This window comes from Varanus komodoensis, unplaced genomic scaffold (assembly GCF_004798865.1).
Source record: "Varanus komodoensis strain SLA01 unplaced genomic scaffold, ASM479886v1 scaffold6_4, whole genome shotgun sequence".
Taxonomy (NCBI): Eukaryota; Metazoa; Chordata; class Lepidosauria; order Squamata; family Varanidae; genus Varanus; species Varanus komodoensis.
The window spans coordinates 411353-432527 of record NW_025336347.1 but is presented as its reverse complement, the minus strand read 5'-3'; the positions used below and the strand labels follow the sequence as shown (position 1 = coordinate 432527).

The 21175-nt window shown below is 44.0% G+C and overlaps 1 long non-coding RNA gene across 1 annotated transcript; it reads right to left on the bottom strand.

The window, feature by feature from the left end:
- Positions 1-8301: 8301 nt before the first annotated feature.
- Positions 8302-20883, bottom strand: LOC123034365. Its single transcript, XR_006416740.1, has 3 exons — positions 20817-20883; positions 18236-18237; positions 8302-8316 (listed from the first exon to the last, which is right to left on the bottom strand). It is a non-coding gene; the product is annotated as an uncharacterized LOC123034365 (long non-coding RNA).
- Positions 20884-21175: the final 292 nt, after the last annotated feature.

Here is a 21175-nt window from a genome sequence, read left to right as displayed (position 1 = left end):
TAAAGTTTATAGATGTCCATCTATCAATGTCCCTTGGAATCTCATTAATCAGCTTACTCAAATTTAATTGAATCATTTGTGATCTACCTCTTGGGACAAGTAGTTCCAAATATTAATAAACTCAACACAAAGTTGAAATTGCCATCTTGATAACACTTTATAGGTACTATTATTTCCAACAGACAAGAGTTTCAACTTTAACCACTTAATAGAACAACCATGTAAATATATGAAATCATAAATCATCTGCTGGAACAAATTTTTGGCATTCCAAAATAAACAATAGAAGATCATCAGCATAGAGAATAAGTTTATATTCCAACACATTATGCACAGATCAATGAATAGTAAGGTTTTGTTGAACCAGGGGTTCCAAACATAAATCAAATATCACATCTCTATCTAGTACTCTTCCCAAGTAAAAAATAAAACCCAGGCAAGAGACTGTTGTTCTTAATGATGGCTCTGGCAGTTGCATATAAATGTTTAACCCATTTCTGAAATTCTGGAGAAAAACCTGTATTACTTGGCATGGCCATGATAACTTTCCAATTAATGTTATCAAAGACCTTTCCTTCATGCAAAGAGTTAATGGCAGCTGTGTCTGTTCCTTCCTTCCTTAATGTAATCAGATCCACAACCGATCTAAGATTATCAGCCCTCTGCCTGATATCAGCCCTCCCATCTGTTCCGGTTGTCCTAATGCTGCAATAACTCATTGCAGTCAGTCAGCCAGAATTACAGTTGATAATTTAACATCAACACTAAATGTTAATTTAACATCAACATTAACATTGCAGATGATACCAAATTGGGTGGAATAGTGAATACCCTGGAAGACAGAATGAAGATCCAGGGCGATCATGATAAGCTTGAACTTTGGGCTGAAAGCAACAAGAATAGATTTAATATGGGCAAATGCCAAATCCTCCACCTAGGAACAAGAAGCCATATGCGTTGACACACAGCTGCATGGCTCAACAGTGCTGAAAAAGAAAAAAGGCCTTGGAGTAATTGTGGACAACAGACTAAGTATGAGCCAGTAATACGATGCAGCCACAAAAAGGGCAAATACTATTTTGGGATAGATTAATAGAAGTATTACTTCCAAATCATGAGAAGTAGTAGTTCCCCTATACGCCTCACTAGTCAGACTTCATCTAGAATACTGTATCCAGTTCTGGGCACCAAGTCTAAGAAAGAAGCAGAAAAATTAGAAAGGGCCCAGAAATGATCCAGGAATGGAAGCATTGCCCCATGAGGAGAGACTGAAAAAACTGGGTATGTTCAGAGATGGAGGAAGGACATGGTATCACTTTATAAATACCTGAAAGGCTGTCACAAAGAGGAAAGGTCTCTTCCCACTCACACTAGAGTGTAGGACATGGAATAATCAGCTCAAGTTGCGACAACCCAGATTCAGGATGGACACCAGGAGAAGCTTTCTCACTGTCAATGCAATACAACAGTGGAACCAGCTGCCTAGAGAGGTGGTGGGTTCTCCCGCTCTAGAGACATTCAAAAAGAAACTGGACAGCCATCTGAGTGGGATGGCGTAAGCTGGTATCATGCAACAGGAGGCTGTTCGACCCGATGACCTTCATGGCCCCTTCCAATTCTATTATTCTATGATTTTAAAAAATTATTAACATCGGCTTAGCTCAAGGAGTATGAACTATATTTGGTTTAGGAATTACTGCCACATAAGTATTATTTATTTATTTATTTATTTTATAATAAGTTTTATTCAAAATAACCCTAAAATAAAGGAAAACTAAAAACAACATCAGTCATCAGAAATCGGACCTGCTGGGTCAGCCCCCACATTTTTTTCTATTTATGGTAACTTAAAAACATATTTAAATCTATACGAAGTCCCGTTTCTCTAGCCAGTAATAAAAAGAGTCTCAAGTTTGATAGAAATCAGTATCTTCTTTCTCTTTCAATGACAAAGTCAGTCTATTCATTTCTGCACGGTCCAAAATCTTTTTTAGGATCAGTTCATCGGTGGGTGGTTCTTCCACATAAGCATTATTGAGTGCTGACAAAAGAGAAGACAGTTCATAAACAGAGGTGTACAAATAGATTTTGGGAAGTAGAAAGCTAGAAATTGTTTTATACCACTCAGTTGGAAATCCATCTGGATTAGGTGCCTTCCCCACTTTCATGCTTACTATTGCTTCCATAATTTCATCAATTGGTTAAGCCACCCTTAAACGCTGCCTTGTTACGTATCTAGACAGGGAAAATTAACATAAAAAAGAAAAAAATCTGCATTCTCTTCATAATATAATCTTTCTATATTGCGGCATCATGGCAGGGCTATTCTGGGAATGAAAGATGCAGTTTTTCTTGGTGGGTGTTTCAGGGCCGGGGTGACACCAGCCCTTTGGATGAGGACAGTGAAGCCTGGGAAAGGAGATGGGGGAGGTGGAAGAGCTTATCTTAAGGCTGCTGTCTCCAGGTTTCCAGACAGACTCAGGGAACCAACAAGGCCTGGAAAGGCAGGGAGGGGACACAAGAGAGGAGCCAGAGGAGCTGGTCCAATTCTTGGCCCCAGGACAAGGTGTTGGGAGAGAAGGACTAGCCCACAAGAGGAACTGGGTATCGCCAAGAGGCTTGCCTGTCTCCATAGGGGCACTCTTAGAGAGTGGCGTCCAGGTTCACTCAGAAGGAGGGTCTTCACAAATAGTTTCTAGTTTGAGTTCAACGAACCGTTCTGTGCATGCTCAGAGACTCTTTCTTTGAGATGGGCATAGTTTGTTGGATATACCTTGGGAATGAAGAGCTTTTGCCAAAGAACTGTTGTTTGAAAGAGAGAAGAGGGAAACATAGCTCCTGACTGACTTCTTTTGACATAATGCACCAGGTAGCAGTCCTATTGTGATCACTGTAAGCCCCCAAATTCAGAGGCTCACACTCACTGTATCCAGGGAGAGAGAAGCAGGTGAGGGGACCTTTTCTTCATTCTTCTTGCACCCTGCATTTTTGCAAGACAGCTTTTTGCCTGTCTAGCAAAGCCATTTTGAAGGGGGAAGGGAGGGAACAGAGGAGACCCCAGATTAGGACATAATAGGGCCTCTCCAGTTCCCTCCCCATCCACTTTGCTACTTCCCCAAGGTTACCTCAGACAGGGAGTCAGTGCAGTTCCTTCCCTGCTGGCTGGGAAAGCGAGGCAAACGAATCACAGAGTCTGCCCTCCAGTTGCCAGAGTGTTTTCTCCAGCCTCTGATCCGGGAATATGAAGCATTCCAGGGCCCCAAAGCTGCCCCTCCATCACTGAACAGCAGGATAGATTAGATTATGCTAAGAGAATGGGAAACCTTTTTGTATCATCTGTGAATCAGCAAAATCCAAATTTATTGGACCAGTTGAATTCCACACAATTTTTTTGAAAGAAGTGAAAGCAACAATTTTATTTCATCCCTGCTAACCAAATCCTTTCATAAACTTCCACCAGTCGGGTACAAATGAGTTACCTCCTTGTCATTTAAAAATGTTTGATAAATACATCTTTTTTCCTTGAAAATTGCAGTTCCTCTCAAACTGTCAGTCATTTTGAAAGTGCTCTAGTCTACCTTCTCAGATCTGTTATTCCTCAGCTCTTTGCAGGCAAAACATTTTTTCTCTGATGTGCATTCTTGTGATCAGCTGCACTCTCCCAAAACTCCTCCTGACACTGGCTTAATTGAAAGCAAAGGGATTTCATTGAAAATATCTTGAAATCCACCATGGACCTTCTGCCTAAAGTTACCTGAAGGCATAAAAAGAAATCTTCCATCCCCCTCAGGTGCTTTTTCACAAAAGAGTTTGTCAGGGAACATTCTTTGCATGCAGTCTCATTCCCAGCCCTTCCTTTTCTCTCTCTTCCTTCCTCCTTTCTTCCTATTTTCTCAGCAGTGTCCATTCTACTAGATCCTTGGCATATATTATTTTATTTAGCAACAAGATTGTTCAGTTTTCAGATAAGGTTTTTTGTTTGTTTCTGCAAGCAAACTAGATTAATCCGGTAACCTTTGGGACAATCCATTGCATTCTGTGACATTATTTGGAGATAATTTTTAATATTTATTTTTGGAGCCACTCTGCAGCTGGGAGGTGGTAATCTAGGTTCAAAAATGGTTCCTGGATCTTCCGAAGTTGTTCACTGAAGGTGTAAAGAGATGTGTGTCCTAACTGCCAGCAAAACGCATGGATCTTATGTTTGGCACCAAACTTATTAAATATTCAGAATGGAAGTGTGACATACAGATCAGTTATTCTAAAAAAAACCCCTTTTTTCCTTGTGCTATTATTTTACCATCCATTTTGTTTCAGCCTATAGATGGTCCACTAGTACTGCCCTTTTCATTATGAAAAGGAAGGATTCCTGAAAAATAAAAGTGTTCTGAATGGAGCCAAAGCTTGAATGTACTACTGTATCTCCTTTCTGGAAGAATTAAGTAAACATACTAGTTCCAGACAGAAATGTAGACTAAGTAACATATAGAATGACAAGGCTATGCAGGTTGCTTCTCTCCGATTCTCTGGGCCTCAGCTGCTATGCCTATAAATTAGAAACATATTTATTAGCACTCAAGATAGAACACTGAGATCTTTAATTAAAACACTGGAGGAAGCAGCAGATCAGGGCGTAATCCTATGCATATTTATATGGGCAAAGCCTGCAGTTCTCGGCATGTCCCAGCCAAGCATGATGGTTGGGGAATACTGGGAGAGTCAGAGCTTTCCTCTCTCCATGCACATGTGAACTGCACCTTCATAAGGTTGGTGTACATCTCAATTTATAATTTTTGTCACAACATGGCACTGCAGAGCACAATTAGGGTCTCACACCATATTTCATCCTGATTTGGAAAGTCAAGCACAATCACAAAAGAAAATGCCGCCAGTGCAGGGAAGGGAAACACGATGAGCAAGGAGGAGCTTCAGAACACGCACAAGACCCGGCTCTGCTACATGCTCAGGGCCCCTGGAGAAGGATCGTGGGCCCTGATAGTCCAACCTGGGTGGGGTGGGGCAATAAACAAATGCGTGGCCTTCTGTCCCCAGTACACATACTGGGCTTGTTGCGCTGTCAGAGTGCCCCACTCTGGTTTATTTATTAGTGGTGGGAGGCAGCATATTCAAGCCGCAGCCTGTCATGTCATTCAAACCTGTGGAGGGTGAGTTTTGCATGGCCAACAAACTACCCACAGCCCATCAGTTCTGAGTAGTTTGTTAACTATGGCAATAACGCTCCCTCGGAGAGCTAAGCAAGCCACAGCTGCCGCTTCAACATTCAAAATGGCTGAGACATGGACCACTACTCCCCAGCCCTGAGCATCTGGCCCATTCTCCCTCCTTCCACCCTGGAGGAAAGTTGCTCCCACCCATTCCAATTAAGCTTAGGGGGGAAAGAGCTCCCACTGGCACCAATAGAACATCCCACTTCCCAGATTTACCATGCAGGGGCTTTGGGGGAGGCTGTACAGTGTACAAAACTCCCTGCAATCCGCATTTAAAATAATCCGCTACATGGCAATTAAACTGGGGGCGGGGGGGGAACCTTCCACATTAACACCAACAGATGCTCAGGGCTCTTTGAATGCTTCAGGCCCTAAAGACCTTGAGCCAAGCTCAGTAACAGCCATGCTTGGAAACATGCAGACAAGGACAATATGCCATTGAACCTGGAAGAGGACATTTTCAAGCATGAGAGTATGAGATCCACACTCCGGATGTTCAAACCCTACTGAAGGTGTTTTCACAGCATCCACCCAGGGGCGAAATGCCCAGCCAACAGCAGGATATACTGCACACAAGGGAGAAGGCCTGTGTCCTGGGAGTGATATTGTCCCTAATTTTACAGATTTCGGGCCTGAACTGTAGTTCTGGCAAGAGGATCCCTCTTCAGCAGGTGTGTGTGAAAGCAGAGGACTTGTGTGGAGCTAACAACTCTTTACAAAGCTTTTCTTACTTTGTTGCTCTTGCAGATACACTATGGAGGCTTTTCTTGTGTGCCACGCCCTCTCGTAGGACACTGGGATCGTATGTAATTGCATTGGACTCGTTCTGTCCAGTTACTTAATTAGAACAGGAAATGTACTGTACATCTCCCAAATTGCATTGTATAGATTCCTGATAAAGAATGCATTTGAATATTCAGTCTTTCTGATCTTTTTTCCTTAAAGCAAAGGGTATTTATTTTCCATAAATAAATAAAGGGTATTTATTTCCACACAAGGTAAAATATCTAAATGAACCTATGACACAGATGAGCCAGTTGGCACGATTACACAAGCACAGACTCAGTTTAAACAAATACATGCAAATACATACATTACAATGTCATCCTTAAACAAAACCTGCATCTCTTGATGCAATATGTTTGCATTTTTCTTCAAAGCTGAGCAGGAATCATTGCCTGTTTGTTTTCCCTCGCTTAAATACTGTTTGTAGCTCTCTCCGTCTTGCTGCGAACACACCCCCGTCTGCATAACAGCTATCTACTCAAGAGTTGGCAAAGCAGAACACACTACTGAATTGCTCAATTGTTTTGGTTTGTTATGTTGTCAGGGCAGTATCGGCACACTCATTAATTGGTTGTGTCCCCAGCAAGTGGTAACAAAAAACAGAGGGTCAGAATCTAATTACCGACATATTTGAATAATATAATTCAAGGCTGTGACAGTGGAAGAGAATTTCTCAGCTGAGAAACCAGGATTAGACTAAAGACCTAGGGCTAATTCTGCTGCTGGTATAAGGCCATAAGTGTCAGAGCAGTGGCAGATGGACTATTCAGCTCTCGACTTTTAGAATATTAATCAGTCCAGATTTTGCAGATACACTTCTTTTGAAAGCTTACTGCTTGGAAGAGAAACGGATTTTAGAGCTGCCATCCTTTACAGATGGTTTTTATTAGTACAATTAAAATCCAAGGAAAAGCAAAAAGACCCCAAACATTCCATTCTGGGATGCTAATGGCTCTTTCCTTCATAGTGCCATAAGACAGCCAGGTAGGTCTCAAACTGGCAACCCACCTGTTATCAGCAAGGTACCAGTCCGTATGGCCAGGAGACTCTTGCTGGGAGGCAAGAACAGACTCGGTGCTGCTTTGCAAGGCTATCAAACAGGGTGAGCGACTGGGGAAGTTGAAGGATCACCTTAACTACCTGGAGCCCCTGCCTCCCACACTTGCAGGCTAATTTAGGAGAAAACAATAAAGCGGTATGTATTTTTAATTGATGAGTTGCCACTAAACTCTGTGAATTAAATCTGAGGCTTGCAATGCTCAATAGCAGCTACAAAGCACTGCAACGGAGAGATTTCGCTTATAGACAAGCTGCTATGCAGTGCCATTTTGTCTGTAAACTTTTAAAAAATGGAAAGTTTTCTGAACCAGGCTCTTTTGATCATCTAGGCAACTAAGCAAGAGTCTCTTGAGGCGCCTTCCCTTCTGGGGGTTGCCTTCAATTTCTTTCTGCCTCAGCCAACTCCAAATTCAATAGGAACTGGGCCAGACACAAGATCGTAGGCCTAAGCTACCAATTTGTCTGACTGGGTTTACTCGAATGATCATGCCCCCTTCCTCCAACCACTAATTGTTTAGCAGTTTTCCAGTTTCTAAAAGGTTGAACTGTCTCTCCTAAGGCTTAGTTACTGGTAATAAGATCTACAATATACTGGGGAGGGGAGTATTTCAGCCCCACCCCTTTTGGCTTTGGCTTCAGCCACCATTAGTCCCCACTCTAAAATAGGTTTTCACAGCTGCATTAAAGGCTGGTTGCCTTCATTGCAGTCTGGGCAAAGAGACATTTTCAAAATAATATTTTGCATTTACTTCCACCCTTTTTCCAATGTCTGTAACTTTGTACTGTGACTTGATTCCACTGAGGCAGCCAGGGGCCCCCTTTTCCTTTCCTGCCACTGCTGCTCAGATTTCATTGCTTTCTATCCCAAGCTCTGCTTCAGGATGGATTTATGTTGTGCATTTTTGTCCTGACACAAACCTTGTCAAAAAGATGAAGCATGAACTTCATACTGTCCATTAGAGACTATGAAAGAAATTATAAGCTCTTTAATGGCCTTCTAAACGCAGAAATGTTTCCTTTGAGGTTTCTTCTACATCTTCTGTGTTGGAGATGAATGGTGGCCATTTCCTTTTTTTTCCTCAGCTTTTGAAATTCCCCAGATGGAATTTAATGATTATCAGATGTTTGTTAGGATCATCTGCTCCTTCTTCCACATCTGGTGCCTTTAGTCTCTTACTCACAGAAACAGCTTAACGTCAGCACACATGACTTATGGGCTTAGCAGTCACCTCAGATCCCCCAGCTATTCATTATGAATGAAGTACTTAAAATACAGTTTTGGAAATGACAAATAACCTAGAAGCATAGGCAAACATACCAGCAGCACTGATTAATTCTGCATACAAAATTCACATTGGAAAATACTAAATCCAACTGTTGGCACCTTCTAAGGCCAAAGAAAGAATAAGCTTTGGAGTCCTGCTTCAATAAATGCATGGACTAGAGAGTGAAGGTGAATTCAGGAATTAGGATATGTTACAGTGAATTCTGATTGTGGCATTTGAACCTGAGTGTGGAAGATTTAGTTCCCTGATGGAAAATGACTCAGTAGCCATGTGAGAAAGCAGTATTTTAGCAGCAAAGACCCTCACACCATATTGGATATTGGATGCATTGGGCAAAAAGTGTCATACAGATCAATGCAGAGTCCTGCCACATTTTCAGTAGTCCAGCATTCTGTTCACACAGTGGCCGACCAGGTGTTGGTGACTTTGGACCGAGTGGCAAACTGCCGATGGCTCTGCATCAGGCAGCAAAGCATCCTGGATCCAGCTGTGCATGGCAAGGCAGCAGGCGGCAACTGCCAAGCTGAGCTGGAGGGTTTAGGACAGAAGAGCAGTAAGCCATGGTGGAGATCGTGGCTGAAGAGCTGGGCTGGCCACCTGTGAAGCACAGCAGGAGCTCCGGATGAGATGGTGGCTTTCAAAAGACTGACACTCATCACACCCGCCCTCCATGACATTTTGCTCCCTAACACGGAGCCAGCATTGATGTCAGCTTTTAGAAAGAGCTTGCTGCAAACAACATGAGGACGCCATCTTGCATTCATCTCTCCCTTCCTTGGAATGGTGCCTCTGAAGCCCCTTGCTTCATCCTCTGCATGTCTGTGCTTGTCCTGGCGAGCTACTGGGGCAAGGGAGCACCTTCCTATGGAGTCTCCTAGTTCTGACAGCATGCCTGAGCATGTCCACATCAAAGGTTGTAGCACCTAGTGCCAGTAAGTGGTGATGGTACCTCAGATAAGCTCAGAGCATCAGCAACTCTGTCTTACTATTCCAGCCACTGATGCCAGCTTTGTAGAATTCTCGGCCACAGTTTTTAAAGCTAAGTTTGGCTTTGCAATAGGTTGGATTTTATTTCCCTCTACTTCACAGCTAACATTAGCCAGGAAACATAGAAACAGAGTGAGTCAGAAGGGCCCCCCGGTTCCTGGGGGACCCCACTTGTCACTGGCCACCATCCTGATGATTCCCCACTAATGGTTACCCTCTGCTTTCAGCCAGTCAACCATGCCCTAATCCATCAGACAGTGCTTTGGTGTATCCCAAAACTCCTCAGTTTCTCCACCAGGATATCATGGGGCACTTTGTCAAAGGCCTTGCTGAAATCCAGGTAAACCACATCCACTGCATCCCCTCCATCTAGCCACCTTGAAACCTTGTCATAGAATTCTACAAGGTTTGTCTGACAGGACCTGTTATTGTGGAAGCCGAGTTGTATGGCCGTCAGCCTCCCTTCCCTATCTGGCATCACTAGATCTCTCACTATTATGAGCCTTTCCATTGTTTTTCCTATAAAGAATGTAAGGCTAACTGGTCTGTAATTCCCCATGTTCTTTCTACTACCCTTTTTAAAAATTGGGACCACTGAAGTCACCCTCCAGTCCTCTGGAACTTCGCCCATTCTCCACGAGACCTCAAAAATGGAGGCCAATGGGTGTGAGAGAACCCCTGCCATCTCTTGAAATATTCTTGGGTATAACCCATCAGGGCCCGGTGCCTTTGTAACATCCAATGCCCTGAGGAGCCATTTTACTTCTAGGGGATTGACTCTAATCTGTGCCCCTAAGTCCCCGGCCTCATCTAATCTCCCATGCGGATCTCCCCCATCCTGCTTGGCAAAGAACACAGAGGCAAAATAGTTTTAGCATCTGTGCCTGTTCCCTTGGATCTGTCACTGGATCACCTTCCTCCTTATTTAGTGGCCCCACTACCTGTCTCCCCTTCCACTTGCTATTTACATGCTGATATAAGTCCTTTTTGTTGGTCTTGATATTCTTTGCAAGTCTCAGTTTTAATCAGTCTTAGCCTTGTGAAGAATCCTTCTGCAATGGGCCTCTTCCTCCTGGCATACACTTTTGTCTATTTGCCCCAGTACCCATTTCCTATGGAGGTTCCTTTTGTGTCTAATCCCTCTAACCACCTCCTTTTGCATCCATGGCAGCGCTCTCCTCCGCCTCCCCACCTTACTGACTAGAGGTTTCGTCAAGGCTTGCGCCTCCAAAACCTCCCTTTTGAGTGCCATCCACCCCTCCTCAACTCCCTTGCCTTCCAGTAACCTATCCCAGGAGACTTTCCCCAGTCTGGCCTTCAGTTGGCCAAAGCTGGCCCTCTTGAAGTTCCAGCTTCTAGTGCTCGACCTGCTGCACGTCCCATTCCCCTCATCTCAAAGCAGAGGATGGAGTGATCACTCACATCCAGAGCTCCCCTAATCTGTACCTCATCTATCAACTCCTCCCTGTTGGTCAAAACCAAGTCAAGGATGTTCTCCCCCCTCGTCACTTCTCAGACCCTCTGCATGAAAAACCTTCCCTCTATAGCGTCTAGGAAGCGACATGACCTGGCTATCACCACTGAGTAACTCTCCCAACTAATACCCAGGAGATTGAAATCTCCCATAATTACTGTGTCCCTCCCCTGAGATATCTGTAGAATTTGATCTATCAGGACATCATCCAGGGTCTCAAGTTGACCTGGAGAGCGATAACACACCCCCAATGTCAGGTCCCTCTCCCTGTCAAAACCCCTAAGTTTCACCCAGACTGTCTCTGCCGAATCCCCATCTGTGCTGCATTCTATCTCACTGCATCCTATCTCTTCCCTGACATATCAGGCTTCGCCTCCACCCCTTTCCCTTCCTGTCCTTTCTAAACAGGTGATACCCCTCTATGTTCACATTCCAGACATGCCTTTCATCCCACCAAATTTCTGTGATCCCCACCAGGTCACACCCTCCTATTCCCGGGAGAGCTTCAAGCTCTTCCTGCTTTTTACCCATGCTCCTAGCATTGGTGTACATGCACCTCAACTCCTTCCCACAGATCCCTTTCTTTGGAATCCCCAGCCCCCTCCCTCATTCTGTGGAAGCGTCTTCAGACAGCATCAGTCATGAAGGAAGTCTATTCTTAAGCAGAAAGTGACCAGTCATTGGCTGGCAGCACCTGCTATGTTCCATTAGGATAACTGCAAATCCACAGATTGCAAAACTGTACTGCTATAGAGGAGCATTATTCGTTGAAGAATGGCAGTCCTATGTTGGTGCTATTAGTCATTACAGTGGATATCTACTTTAAATGAATATATTTTCATTTCAAAGACTTCTTGGAAACAGATTTGTTTTCTCGGTAATGCCTCTCTTTCCCTGCACTCCCCCAGCCCTATGTGAACAGAAAGAAAAGCAGAAATCCTTGCCCTTGGGTTCAGTCTCATAGAAACCTCTCCATGTGCAAATGTTCCAGCAATATATTTTGTGTACTTTACATATAGATAGAATAGATATACATTTTTAACCCTAGCTTCAGAGGCTTTCCTGTATATTTAAACTGCTTTATATACTGCTTTAGAAAAGTATAAAGGGAAAAAACCCAGAATGTAAACAAAATGTTAAAGATCCAAATATGTTTGTCCAAAGCTCAAGTGTTTCTATCTCCTCCAGAAAACAAACATAATTATTTAAATTCAGTGCAGCAATATAACATAGATAGTTTTTAATATTCCCTTCCACTGTTGATTGAAATGTGTGTAAGAAGACAAGCTAGTAATCACAAAGTACATTAAGGAACAATTAAAAATTAAAGGTCCACTACTGAATAATTGTGATAGTTCTAGAATATCATTTTTGAAACATATTACTGCATATTATTTTGTTTAGAATATTTCAGGAAAGAGCCATGGCTCAGTGACAGGGTACATGCAGATATTCCCAAGTTCAGTCCCTGGCATTTGGAAAAAGTCCAAGCTGAGCTGGAAAGAGAGCCCAAATATCTCAGGATCAAGGTGGGATGGCAGCAGGTATGAGCCACTCCCACGTGCTGCTTGGACTCTTGTGTGGCACCTGGCCGTGGGAGCAGCCAAGCAAGCTCAGGAAGAGCGGCAAGCAGTAGAGAGCAGGAGTGCCCAACTGGATGCCACTCAGATGTTTTGGTTGTCACTGTCCAGAATCCCCTAACCATTGGCATGCCAGCCAGGACTTATGAGGTTTGCAGTCCAAAACCTCTACAGGGTACCTGGTTACCACTCACTGACACAAAGCCAGTATGTGCTTCGCTTGCCAATCAGAGCTCTCTGTTCCATTTCTCTGGAGCACCTCTCTATTCTGTTTAAAACAGAGACGCCATCTAACAGATGTCTATATCCTTGTTGGAGATGAAGAGTCCAAACCCATGAACAAATGCTGTTAGTTCATATTATGCTTTAAATAACTCTGGGTATATTCTGTGACTTTTTTTCCTAAATAATTAGAGAAAGTACTGGCTGCAAGTAGGTTTGCACAAACAACCTAGAGCTACGTTGAAGTACACAGGAATTTTGTCTGCTTGTTAAACCACTGAAGGATACGAGCCAGGATAAAATAGAGCTCAGAGCCCCCGTGCTTGCGGTAAGGTGCAAGCTGGAATGGCCCTGCTGAATGGCAGCGCAAGGCCCCTCCTCAGGCACCAGACACGGGGAGGGGGAGTCCAGGGCCAAGACGCTGGGGAGAGAGTGGGCTGCACGCCCTGCAGCCTGCCCTGCGTCCCCTGAGCTGTCCTGCCACCCCCCGCTGCGCTGGAAGATGCCACCATGCCCACGAATGCAACTGCCAGGCCAGGTGGCACCTGTCTGCGGAGTGGGAGCAGGGCTGGTGCCATCTTGTTCTTTGCCTCAAGCAGCAAAATGTTTTGGACTGTCTAGGTGCAAGTTAAGAATAGCTGGAGAAAGGCTGAGATATTGCTGGGTTCAATTGGAATACAAAATGGGCATCGACGGATGAAAAGTTTGATTCCATTTTCAGTGTATTTCCAGACAGAGGGATGCTAGGTTAGCCAACAGAAGCCACTGTGTGGCTATTTTCTCTTTTCTTTCTTAATCCATTTTCTGGGGTGAGGAAAAAGTCAGAATGGCTGCACTGTGCTTTCCCTAACTGCAAAATGGGGATAATGAATTGGATCCAAATGGTGTCTTGACCTACTGAAATGTATGGGATTGTGATTCATACAAATTTCATTGATTTTAGTGGGCCTATTCTCATCCTGAATGTCTGGATCCAATCCAAAATTTCCAACACCCTGAGAAAAGTATTAATATACTGCATGTGGGAGGCAGGGGGCGGCTGTATCCAGCTCTGCCAGAATGTTAGCAATAACGTCCCTCTTTCCCTTTTCTACAGCCTTTCGAGACACACAAGAGCAGAACACACCTGGATCAGGTGAAACATGTCTCTCTTCCACCCAGATGAAGTGAGTTCACCCAGAGCCACTTCTGGCCAATGATATTTTCTTTATGTCTGAAGCATCTTCCACCATTCACTCCCATTTACCATTGCAAAGAAATGACTGTTTTTGTCCTTGAATTGTTTGTTCGTTTCATAATGTTCTGTAAAGAATATTGCTGGATGCACACATAGATTAGTCAGGCTACCCACCATGTGTGCATTTCTTCAATAAATTGAGGGCCGAGCTTAAGCTCAAAGCCAAGTCTTGCACTACAGGAAATGGGGAAACATTTTCAGTCACAGGACCATCTCCACTTCCAGACTGGGCTTACACAGAACGGTCATTCTTTGCTAATAACAGGCATCCTGATGAGATTTTCCACCCTGCTGAGTTGGTATTGTAGGCCACAAGCAACCAAAAATGCAGGAAAGGATGAAATAAGAATAGGCTTTGTTTCCACACTACGTAGGGCCACAATAGCAGAGCAGGAAGCCGCTGCAGATGGTGCCAGTTCTGCCCTCACACCTGAAACTGCCTTTGTAGAACCAGAGTGCCCTTCCCAACCTAGAAGGGGAGAATACCCTGCTTCAAAGCTGCATTGACTACTGAGGATCCAGTGCAGAGTGAATGATGCTACACACCTGTAGAATTGTCTGACTAGCCTCTCATAACATACCTGCAGCCAAATGTACCCAATCTAGGTACCTGTGCTAGGTGAAGCCACACACCTTTTACATATGGTGGGGACATCCTGTCACATCAGTGGTGCGTGAAAGGTACACGCCTTTCTGTGTGAACCATGATCAGCACAGGGGCAGTATGCAATTGAGTACTATTGTACTTCGTTGTGATTTATTTATTCTTGCAAGCCATCCTGGGATGTCTCGTAAAGGACGGGGTACAAATATTGTTAATAAATAATAAATAAAATAATGCATCCTGTCTTGTGCACGAGATTAGATGTGCTACTAAAATTCTCATTGCAACCTATATTTTCTGCAGCTTACTAACTTCTAAATTCCTTCTGGCTTCCAATGTAATATACACAATATCACTAGCCAGGGTTTAAAAAATACTCATTTAGTTAAGCAGGTTATCTTCAGGATCTGAATATTGTGTTGTCCCGCTTCCCTAGAAAAGACCGGGGAAGCAGGACTATGAGATGACGGCTCTGGTAGTCCTTGGAGGAAACACTTCATTAAGTGGTTGGCAGGAGCGTAACAAATTCAAAACACCAAATGCAGTATCTCAGCCCAAAGCAATGTTGGCTATTTTTACTGATAAATGGTTCATGTGATCCAAGAGCAGGTGTCCATAAATCATGGCTGTCATATCATCCACTAAAATCCTACTCACTCTCTCACAATTTTTCCTCTGCCTCCGACAAGTCCAACCCTACCATTAGGCAAACTGCCACAGGCAGCCAAATCCGGGTGGTGTGCAGTGGTCAATCTAGCTGGCAACAGCTCTTCAGGGTTCAGGTTCCTGCCCGGCATGGACACGCTGGGGACCGAACCTGAGATGTTCTGCATGCAAAGCAGGTGCTCTGCCACTGCGCTTTGCTCCCTTCCAGCAATGCTGGTTGCTAACACCATAGCACTCCTCCTGAATCAGACCTCTCCAGGCCTACCCAGCCAACCGCCTCTCCCCACAGTGGCCTCCTTGGATGCCACCCATGGGAAGCCCACAAGGACGTCCGAGAGCTACAGCACACCCCTGCTTGGCGACTGATGTTCAGCAGCCGACGTTTAGAAGCAGCCAGCACTGTATTCCACCATAAGTAGTAGCCATTGATGCACTTGTTCTCCATAAAACTGTGAAATTCCTTTCTCAACCCTACAGGTCTAGTACCAAGTTGTCCATCCTGAATCTCCCACTTTCCAGCTTCAGTGGACAATGCCAGGTCCCTCGTGTATCATTTTATGCACTTCTATCAAGCGGCACCTTACCCCCTTGTTTGTCTAGGCTAAACAATCCTAAACATTGCGGACTTCTTTCATACAGGAGTTGCTTCAGCCCCTTGGCCATTTTCATCATTCTTTTCTGTACTTTCTGCTTATAAGTAACTTTTTTGGGTAAATTCTCAATTTGCTTGGCTGGTATAAGCTAGGTACATATTAGAACTCTGAACAAAGAAGATCCTGCCCGTGCCCAGCAGGCCTGACGGGGAGAGCCTGGTTTGCTCACAGTGTGTGACCTCCACTGTTAGTCTGAGCAAATCAGACTTCGGAATCTCTTCTGCTTAAGTCATCTGTGACAGGCAGCTACTGCAGTGCAATAGAATCAAGATCTAGCCGACATCACTGCGTATAACCCTTTTTATTTCTGGTGGAATCCAACCTCCACAGGCCATGTTAGGAGTGGCAAGCGGAGCAAAGTTTGCCTAGTTTATGCTGGCAGCTGCCACAGATTCCCAGGGAGAGAATCTGATCATGTGAGCAACCAATAGGAAATAGGCTGGTGATGGAGTGAAATCTTGCTAGTCCTTTACTGTTGTTCTGGTATTTGGCATACCATCTGGGTACTGGCAGATAAGGCTAAGGGGAAACAGAGCAGAAAATGGTAACACAAGTGATTACTTTGCTTGTCTGCAAAACTGACTCTGGCTTGTTCAACAAGCTATGTTTAAAATAAATCTTAGCTGGGCATTATGTGCAAACTGAGTGTATGTTTATTAAGATGTGTGAATTGCAGGCTACAAACAAAGCAAATGGACTTAACTTGGGCAAAAATTATTGCTGAATATTGATTATCCACATAACTGGAATCTCAGAATAGACTTCCACCGGGATGTGAAGCAAAAGATCATGCCAGGTTAATACATATTAAAATAGTGGTGATCCTTCCTTTGAATCCTGCCTGACTGAGATTTTCTTCCACCCACTCAATTCACTGGACTTGGCTTGAACATTCTAGGAATATCTCTCTTTCAAGATTTATCTTGATAAAACAATTACATCCCAAATGTGATTTGCCACTGAGCATAGGGTGTCTCATTTATCATTTAATGGATTCTAAGGATACCCTTCATTAATCAAAATTCTTAGCTTAGTGTGTCCTTGTTACTGGGTCAAATTCAGCTGTAGGTTGAAGACTATCTTGGCATAAGTCTATCAGGCTGAACTGATTGGCTACAAACTAGAGCATTTCCAATCCTGGAGTGTTAGCTGATCTCAGTCAAATCTGATGCAGACCTAAGACTGATGCAAATTTCATGACCCAGAATGAATCTGCTTAATGTAACATCCAAACAAGATGAAGTCACCTTATCTCTGATCAGCCAGATGATGAAGATGAAAAAATAACTTGGTCCAGAAGGCAGGGCTGTCCCCAGATGTTCACTTCATATGGCAGCAAACTGCATCACATCCTATTTGCATTCCACCTACAAAAGCTAATTAGATCCTTCCATGCACTGGTAACCTCACATTTGGACTACTGTAATGCCCTTTACATGGGACTGCCCTTGAAAACAGTCTAGAAACTTCAGTTGGTACACAGCAGGGCAGCGTATCTGCTAGCTGGGATGGGCTGTTATCAACATATAAGCCCCACCCTTTATAAACTACATTGGTTACCAGTTGAAGTCTCGGCCCACTTCAGGGTGTTCATATTGAAGTATAAAGCCCCAGACAGCTTAGCTCCGGGATACCTGGATATCTCCTCCCATACAGACCTGCCCATATACTAAGATCATCTGTGGTGGTCCCTCTCCATGATCCACCACTAAAAAATGCAAGGAAGGTGTCTGTTTTGGGACCCTATCTATGGAATCAACTCAGGGAAATGCACCTGGTGCCAATACTGTATACTTCTTAGCGACACGTCAAAACCTTTTTTTTATTTTCTCATCATTTTAATTGCTAAAGAGATGAATTGATTTTATATTGATTTTCTTTCAGAATATGATAGAATGGTTGCAGTGGATCAGTATTCTGTGCTCTGTGTTATTTCATTTTTCCTATTAATTGTGGTTATTATCTTTGAAATTATTCTTATGGAATGTTATTGCTATTACTGTATATTAGGCTACAAAGCATTCTGGGAGTGTCTGCTATAGAACTATCTATAAGAACTTTAAATAAATGGATGGATGGATGGACGGACGGACAGGTGATTCGTACTTCAGCAATGACAGTGGAGTAAAAACCTCCACCACAGCTGGAGCCAACAACCTAGTGTTAGGGGTGAGGGGTGAGTTGTGTCCTCCAAGGAAGAGGAATGGCCAGGGGTTCAGGAGAACAGCTGTGGGTGCCACTGCTACCCCTGCCATCTGCTGCCAGAGGAGCTTGGCCTACTCTGCCAGTGCTGCCCATGGTGATTTGCAATAGATTGGCAAAGTTTCCCTCCCCTTCCCACTCCTAACTGCATAATGATAAAAGGAACCCAAAAGATGCCTCTCCTCTAAGTTGCTAGAACTTCTTATTTGTATTAACAGAAGCAAAACTCTTCTTATGTATTTAATATGCACATCTGCCTGGTATATGGCTCAAGCTGAACTCTGGTGTACCCCATCCCATCATTCTGCATCTGGCTCTGCCTCTGCCTCTACCTCTAATCATTAGTTGGTATCTAATTCCAGTTGCTATACCTCAGTAAAAGAAGATCTGGCAAGCCTGAAGTCTGTGCACAAATTGCAGTTGGGTCTTTTATCTTATAATTAAGACTGATTCATGCAACAACAAAGCCACCTCTTTTTAGAACTTCCAGAGGTTTCACAGCAAGTATGTGAGAGGTTCTGCCTATTATCTACAAATATTTCTGCAGTTCTTATTAAACTACCCAAGACCTGAAAGGACACATTATGGTCCAGTGGAAGACTAGTGAAACCCAATCTTAGTACAAAGCTTTGTCAATTGTCCAAAAGGAAGACACAGCTTTGTATAAATGTGCAAACCCTAATATAGTTTAAATTGGAATCCAATACAATTTACCACAGGGAATTGCCGGGAAGACTATAACCACTAGGTAGCCTGTGACAGCTCAATTTTCCTGTCCAGTTGCTAACAGGCCTTCATTGCTCTTCCCTCTTATGGGTCTCTTCAAACAGGACTTGCACTAGATACCCTTTCAAATAGAAGATTCCGTCCTCTCTAAAGTAGGCCAACCTACAAGTTAGATACACAGAACTGCCTTAATTTTAAAACACCCTGTCCTTGAGAACAGGGAATTCATGTCTCCTTCCACTGAGGTGTGGAAGAAAAGCTTGTCACAACATGTCATGTTCAGAAAGGTTCAAAAACAGACAAACAGAAAACAACCATATACTAACCGTGCCGTTTGGACTGTCCTTGTGCATGGACACCCTTACTCAACCTGGCCTTTACTGGCTGATGAGTGACCATAATCCAAAACAAAGAAACATGCAGGTTAAACTTGTGTTCCTGGAGTAGGCAGAGGAGGAGAGATGCCTCTCCCCTTCCATCTCACCGTGTGTCGTGCCTGGCGCCTCACCAGAGGCGGCACCTCACGAGGAAGAGACAAACGCCCAAAGAGAATCAGGCATCAGAACAGGAGGACTTATACTTGAGGCCCTGTGACCAAGCGACCCTTCCACAACCTGGCTTGGGAGTAGCTGAACAGGTAGCCGTCCCTCATCCTGACCCTTTACCCCTTGGGCAAACAGCCACACCTCAGCCCGACCATGAGGGCCCCAAGGGAAAAGACACTACACGTTCTGCCCCTGAAGAGTGTGGGCAGGATGCCGCCCCTTCCTCCTGACGCTGAGTCTCCTAAACAAGATACAGGAGACGCAAGAGGTGGGATAGATTTGACTCGCACTACTCTCAGACGTAGCTTACACCGATTGGAACAAAAGGAGGCTTTGTCCCACCTTAGACAGGAAAGGTGGGACAGAGAAAGCTAATCCCACGTGGGTTCCCTGAGAGACGTCATTAAGAAGATAGCAACTAACTTGTAAAGGTCATTGCAGTGGAGCTTATCCATAGCATCGTAAACCTTGTAGAAAAGTAGCAATAAAAGACTTTCGTTTTATTGCCTGCATAAGTGTGGGTCATTTACAACTGTGGGCTGACACCACAACACCATGGCCCAATATGCTGTGGCCAAGCACAAGTTCTGTAGTTACAAGGGAGGGGTAGGGTTAGGTTGATTTTTTTTTTAGGTTGAAATTTTTTATTTACGTTAAAGCATACTACAAAACCTTACAAAACTTACGCATTTTGCATAATTACAAAATTTCCAAAATTGTACAAATCCAATTTACAGAAATAACTTTCTACAGAGTTCTCCTTGATATGTTCATGTCATGTACCTTACAGAAATTTTCCATGCAAGACTGTTATACAGACATTAGGTAATTGGGGTATCAGCCCCAGCCATGGCCAAAATTTCCTTCACCAACTTGGAGGCATTCTTCCTTTTTCTTCACGGCTTAACCAAAAGATTTTCTCTTGTACAAATTTTACTGAGCTAGCCACGTTAGCCAAGTTTTGTGTCTTCATCTCCCTGTGCCACTGATAAGACAACACCAACAGTACATACAAATTAATCAGTCTAATCGTAAGCCACGGTATAGTCCAATACCTCTCAGGTGCAGTTGCCTCTCTCCATCTTCGTTTCCTCAGTGCCCTCCTCCTGGGTCTCTTCAATGGAGGAAAGGGTTCTTTGCCAGATACGATGGATTCCCAGTCCTGGGAGCCTAGGTCTGGCCAGCACTCCAGACACCAGTTTCCAAGTGGAACGTGCCCCTGGGCAATTGCTGACAAAGTGCCTCACCGTTTCCTTTTGCACCATTCTGCTCCCGAGGGCCCTTCTTTCACACTGCAGTCTCGGGCAGACTTGTGCCCACTCGGGCAGCCACGGTTTGGTCCCTTGCAAATTATACACCTGGTGATACAGTCTCCATCTGATGTCCCATTACTTGAACAGAACCCATCTGTCCTTAAAATACTCTATAGGGTATGTCGGCTCCCTTAAATACTGAGAGGGGTTTGCTTTCTTTACGTTCTTTGCTACGTGTGGTTTGAAATAGTCAACCTCTAACAACTCTCTATACCCCTCTCATTTGATACTCCTCACATCACCTGTACTAGTACTAAACCATTTTGCATGGACTTTATGGTGCTTGATGAAACTGTAAACCTCCCTTAAATATTCCGTTCCTGTGCTCCTCATTGTTGCTGTTCTGGCAAAATCAAGAAGGTGCTTCCTCCCCATTTTTCTTTCCACAGTTTTCCCACCCAGTGATGTGCAAACAGGACTACCCACATGTGAGGTCGGTCCCCCCCCCACTTCCTCCCATCGAGTGTATTTACCAAAGTTGTAACTCAAAAAGATGGTGAACAAGGATCCACACCTCCTTGGTCTGTCTGTCTATAGGCTACCGCCCTCACTAAAGGGAAGGTGGCCATTCCCCATAGGAATTTGAACAGCTCCTTTTCCACTTCTT